General features: G+C 43.2%; 1 long non-coding RNA gene across 1 annotated transcript; it reads right to left on the bottom strand.

Annotated features, from left to right (window-relative positions):
• Nucleotides 1-932: 932 nt before the first annotated feature.
• Nucleotides 933-5,472, bottom strand: LOC144369553 (uncharacterized). The gene is made up of 4 exons (XR_013429342.1): nucleotides 3,311-5,472; nucleotides 2,750-2,843; nucleotides 2,230-2,346; nucleotides 933-1,572 (listed from the first exon to the last, which is right to left on the bottom strand). It is a non-coding gene; the product is annotated as an uncharacterized LOC144369553 (long non-coding RNA).
• Between the last annotated feature and the right edge of the window lie 229 nt (nucleotides 5,473-5,701).

The following is a 5,701-nucleotide window of genomic DNA, read 5'->3' as shown; positions in this document are numbered from 1 at the left end:
TGATATGTCAAGATCATTGTATTGTCATGAGAAACTAATAAGAAAAATATTTCATTGTAGTATCCCTTCCCTAAGGAACTTAGCAAAAGTACAGGGATATTTAAAATAGAGTGAAGCTTTTAAACTTTCTCCTTTCCCTTTAATTTACTGCTCACAAGCTCAGTCCTGCTGTTTGTGGTAGGAACAGGTGAGCCCTCCCATACCAGGGCAGGGGGAAGTATCAGGAGACAACTATTGATCCCAGAAATGATGTATAACTGAGGGAGGCAGGGGCTGGGGCTCTGCCTCAGAGGTAGAGAACTGTGCAGTATGCACCAGGCCTTGGGTTCAGTCACCATTACCAAAGGGAGAAATTAAAGAAAAAAATGAAACAAAAGAAAAGAAAAAGATTGTGAACAGTTATTGAAAAGGTTTTTTATAACTCTTAGAAGAGCAGGGGTTTTATTTCTGGAAAACGTACAAAAGGACCTGATAGAGGACATGATGTTTAGCAAAACTGGAGCCCTCTTTAGATCTTGAGGCATTACTAGGACTTAAAACACATGTGGTAACACTGGTAAAGCAGAATTATACACAGAATCTGGATCTTTACTGTGTTTACTAAGATGCTGACCATGCCCTAATTCTCCAAACTTCAAATTCTAAAGTTTTTAAAATCTCTATTGTTTATAAAATTATTGTTACTTATCCTGAAAGATAGTTAAGTTGAAGATCCTGGCTGGCCTTAGACCTGCTGGTCTGGAGAAGATGAGCACCATGATAGGTATAAGTGTGCTCTGTGGGACTCTGAGGCAGAGAGGGCTGGGTCCATGGGTGGGTCCCTCCTTCCCTGATTCTTACCCATGCTGTGGCAATATCCAGAAACACCAAACACCTCAGTGAGTTTATACATCTTCCTCTCTTTTTGTCTTTATTTCTGTTTTTACCTCCAAAGATAAATTCTATCCCCTTGCTTCTGTAATGCCTCCTCCTCCTCCAAGGATCACCAACACAGAACTGTGCTCAAGACACAAGGACAGCCTGTCCTCAACCAGAAAGTGAATACAGATCACCTCTCACAGCTCAGGGGGCTGACTATATCCTGTGGCCCCAGGGAACCATGTTCACCCCAAGCAAATATGAGCTGCCCTAGTCTGACCTGGAACACCTGGACACACTGAGCCTGTGTTGATTGACCAGGAGGAGCCTCCCTGCAGCTGTACCCAGCCTACCAAGCCTTGATGATTTGCATGTGCCCACAGCACAGCCCACTGCCCTGAGGACTTCTTCAGTGGCTGCTCACACCCTGTGCAGGAATCAGTCCCAGTCAGGACACAGCATGGCCATGAGGGCCCCTGCTCAGCTCCTGGGGCTCCTGCTGCTCTGCCTTCCAGGTAAGGAGGGACACTAATGGGGATTTCCTAATCAGAGTGTGGTCATTGCTGCCTGGCTATACAGGAAAGTGCTCTTGTAACATCACTACTTACAAGGATATTCCATTTATGTTTCAATGGCAGGTATCATATGTGACATCAGGATGACCCAGTCTTCATCCTCCTTGCTTGTGTTTCCTGGAGACAGAGTCACCATCACCTGTAGGGACAGTAAAATAATTTTCAGTGGTTTCAGCAGAAAACAGGACAAGCTCCTAAACTCGTCATCTATAGTGCATCCAACCCGCAATCTGGAGTACCCTCAAGGTTCAGTGGCAATGGATATGGGACAGATTTCACTCTCACCATCAGCAGCCTGGAGCCTGAAGATGTTGCCCCTTATCACTGTCAACAGAGTAACACTGTCCTTCCCACAGTGATACAGGCCAAGACATAACCTCTCAGGGAGCAGAAGTGTTAGGCTGGGATGCCCCAGCAGCTCCTCCTGCTGCCTTCACCTCCTGAGGGTACTGCTCAGCTGCAGCCCGGCTCTGAGGTCACTTGGGGGTTTGCTGGAAAGGCCCAGGGAGGCTCCTCTGTGGCCTTACTCATTTTGTTCCTCCTTAGCTTCAGAAATGCAGGCCTGACAATGTGTCTACTGATGGAATTAGGTGGATATCAGTACACTTCTCTGGGGTGGGGTTACGATATCAGACACAGAGTTTGAAGAATACATTTGTATTTTCCCATATTTATTGGATTAAATACTCATAATATCCTGGTTATGATTTACTTAGAATAGTAAAAGAGCCTGTCCCTTCCTCCACAATCATCTGTGGGCTCAACATTGTCCCATTAAGCTAATGGATGGACTGACCTGAGATGCAGATAGAACCGAGGACTTCAGGCCAGTTCTCTGTGAGACCATCACCTGTGTTTTCCTGATACATCTCAATGGTTCTCTGATGCCCAAGGTGGGGAAAAGGGCCACCACCTGTCAAAGCAAAGCACTGGAGACATGACTTTCTCTGAAATGAGGGGGTGTTTTGTACATTTACAGGTGTTTCTCTGATCAGCACCATGTCCTAGAATAAGCTCCTGCAAGGACCAGTAGAGAGGCTCCACAGCAGCAGGAAACCTGTGCAGGGGACATGGTGTTGTTGTAAAGGAATTTGGGGAAGGAAAGTTGGGGCACCTTGTTGGAAACTACACTGAAAGAAGATCCTAATTGATAAAGAAAAGGAATGAGGACTAGGTGCCTGGATTTGGTCTTTTCATTCATGGGCACAAGGGTGACCAGGATCAAGGTGCTCCACATGCAGGTAGAGGAAGTACAACACTGACAGGTTTCCCTATGACAAAGGTTGAAGGTTTGGATACCTGAAGATTAGACTTACATTGCTCAACAACAGTGTCCTCATGGCCCCAAGACAGGATGGACAGGCTCTATCTTCTGAGCTCTTCCCGATGGTGGGCACCATGTCTCACTGACTGAGGAATAAGGGAAAAACACTGCATTTGGTTATATGAATACTGCTGATGATATTCTGAAGCAAATGGGCAGAAATCCTTTGCCTATTAGCCACATTTATTGTCTCACAATCAAGAGTTCACCTTGAGTCTTAGATCAGAATTTGGACTAGGAGTTTTGCATAAGCAGGAATTGTTAAGATTATGGGGACTCTTGCAAGGAGAGTAAATGTATTTTTCATAGTGACATGATCATGAGTTTCAGGGGTACAGAGCAGAATGCTATTGTTTGAATATAAGGTGGCCCCAAAACTCAAGTTAATGCAGGAATTTTCAGATATGAAATGTTGAGATTATGAAAATGGTAACCTCAGCAGTAGATTAATCCATTTAGTGGTTTTATAATTGGATGGACTAACTGGATGGTGACTCTGGGCATTCTAGGCATTCTTGGAAGAAGTTAGGCCACATGTCCTTTAGAAGTCTACCTTGTCCCTGTGACTTCTTAGGAACCTTGAGATGAGCAGCTTCTCTTCTCCATGCTCATCTGTCATGGGGCTCACTTTGGACCAGAGGAATGGAATCAAATCAGACAACCATGAATGAACCGAACATCTGAAGGTGTGAGCCCAAGCCAACATGTCCTCAAAAGAAAGAAAGAAAAGTGAAAAATGTTTAACTCTTCCATGAGTATTTTCCAGTCCAAGCCTCAACCCTCATTTAGCTAACTCATATCCTGAGCCCCCTCCTATGGCATGTTCACAGGTCCACATGCCCCACTCACCCCAGGCCAGGCCTTCTCTCTCGGGCGACCTCCAAACCCAGCTGCCCCAAGCTCAACAAGCTTCCACCCTAACAATGTTGGAAGTTGCTTTAGTCATTTTTTCCCTTCTGGGACCAGGAACCTGACAAGGACAATAACAGGACAAGTTTATTTAGGGCTCACTATTCTGAGGTCTCAGTTAATAGACAGCCAAGTGCATTGCTCTGGGCCCCAGCTGAGGCAGAACATCCTGGAAGAAAGGTGACAGGGACAAATACCACTTAGGATGAGGTACCAGGAAGCCAAGAGAGAGGCCCTGCACATAAGGGGCAAAATCTATCACTCAAAGGCACGTCTCCAATGACCAGCCTCCAGCCACAACTTGCATGCCCACAGTAACCCCCTAGTTAATCTTCAGGGGATTAATGCACTGTTTAGGGATTGGATGACAACTCATAATCTGATTATTTCATTGAACCCTTGCATTGTCTCACACATGAGCTTTTGGTGAGCATTTTATATCCACATCATAACATTGTGCCCTGACCTCACAGGTGGGCTCATGACCACCTCACAATGTGAAATACATTTAGGCCATTGAAGAAATTTGCATACTCTTAACAGTTCCTGGATTTCTCAAATCCAAGTTCAATGCAAATTCTCAGTGTGATCCCCTGTACAAATCAAAATCATGTTAAACATATCCAATATACAAAATCACCAAGTAAGCATTTCCATTCCAAAATTTAAAAAAAGAAGAAAAATTTTAAAAGGAAGAAAGTCCCAGGGCATACAAAGAAGGAATGGGACCAGTATCCAAAATCCAGCTGGGAAAATTAGTCCTTTAGCCCTACATCCAGCACCGGAGGCACACAGCGCTCTGATATTCTCTCCAAAGGGCTGTGGAGCTCCACAGATGGCTTTGTGGGTGCAACCTACATGCCTTCTCTCTGGTCTTGTTTCTGCTTGATCCTGCAGCTTTCCTCAGCAGATGTTCTGTGTTACTGGCATCTCTCAGTCTCAGGGATCTTAAATGGGTCTTCCACTCCTTTCAGTTTCCCAAACATTGCCTTCTCAGAGGCACCCCACATGGACTCTGACCTTGGAATAATTAGTCTGGCCTCCAGGATGTCCTTTGTAATCAGGTGTAAGATTCCACAAATCCCTTAGCTCATTCCTCCTTCATTCCTGTAGAACCAGCACTGTCATGTCACAGGAAAATATCTATCAAGGTAATTCTAAGTGAATTTGGGGAATAAATGAAGACATAGACATAGAAAGTAACTTTTCTTTGGTTTCAGTGACTGGTCTTCAGCAGCAGCTTTTACAAGAGGAGCATTTAATGCTAGTGAGAGAGGAGCCTGAGATATGTCTTTCTGATAGGACAAACAATAATGCCCGTGATCGTGTTTTCAACATTGAGAAAACTATCAACCAAACCAAACTATTATTGTTGCATAATGTGAGCAAAACACAGATCTTTTTGATTTTAAGCCGTTGAAATTTGGGGGTTAATAACTATCATAGCCTGCTGTAGTCTATCCTGACTGATTCAGCTGGCCTCCTATATCCATAGTTTCACCAGTTGAGGATCAAAAACTTTCTTTAAAAAAACTGCTTTGAGGGCTGGGGCTATAGCTCAGTGGCAGAGTGTTTGCCTAGTATGTATGAGGCACAGGGTTTGACCCTTACACTGCATAAAATAAACAAACAAAATAAAGGCATGCTGTTCATTGACAACTACAAAAATAATTTTAAAAAACCTGCATTTATGGGATGTGGTGATGGCTTAGTTGTAGAGCACTTGCCTAGCATATGTGAGGAACTGGGTTTGATTCTTAGTCTCACATTTAAAAAAAATAGATAAAACCAACAAATAAAATAAAGGTATTGTGTCCATATGTAACTAAAAATACTTTAAAAACTGCATTTATACTGAACATGTATAGAAATTTCTTCTTCTCATTATTTCCTAAACAATACAGTATAACAACTATTTTCATATAATTTACATTGTACTATGTTTATAAGTAATTTAGAGGTGATTCAAAATGTACCAAAAAATATGTATAGGTTATTCAAATATCCACTTTGTATAAAGTGAAGAACATCCATG

This window comes from Ictidomys tridecemlineatus, chromosome 12, assembly GCF_052094955.1.
Source record: "Ictidomys tridecemlineatus isolate mIctTri1 chromosome 12, mIctTri1.hap1, whole genome shotgun sequence".
Taxonomy (NCBI): domain Eukaryota; kingdom Metazoa; phylum Chordata; class Mammalia; order Rodentia; family Sciuridae; genus Ictidomys; species Ictidomys tridecemlineatus.
Note: the sequence above shows the minus strand (reverse complement) of the source record. Positions and strands in the feature narration are given on the sequence as shown.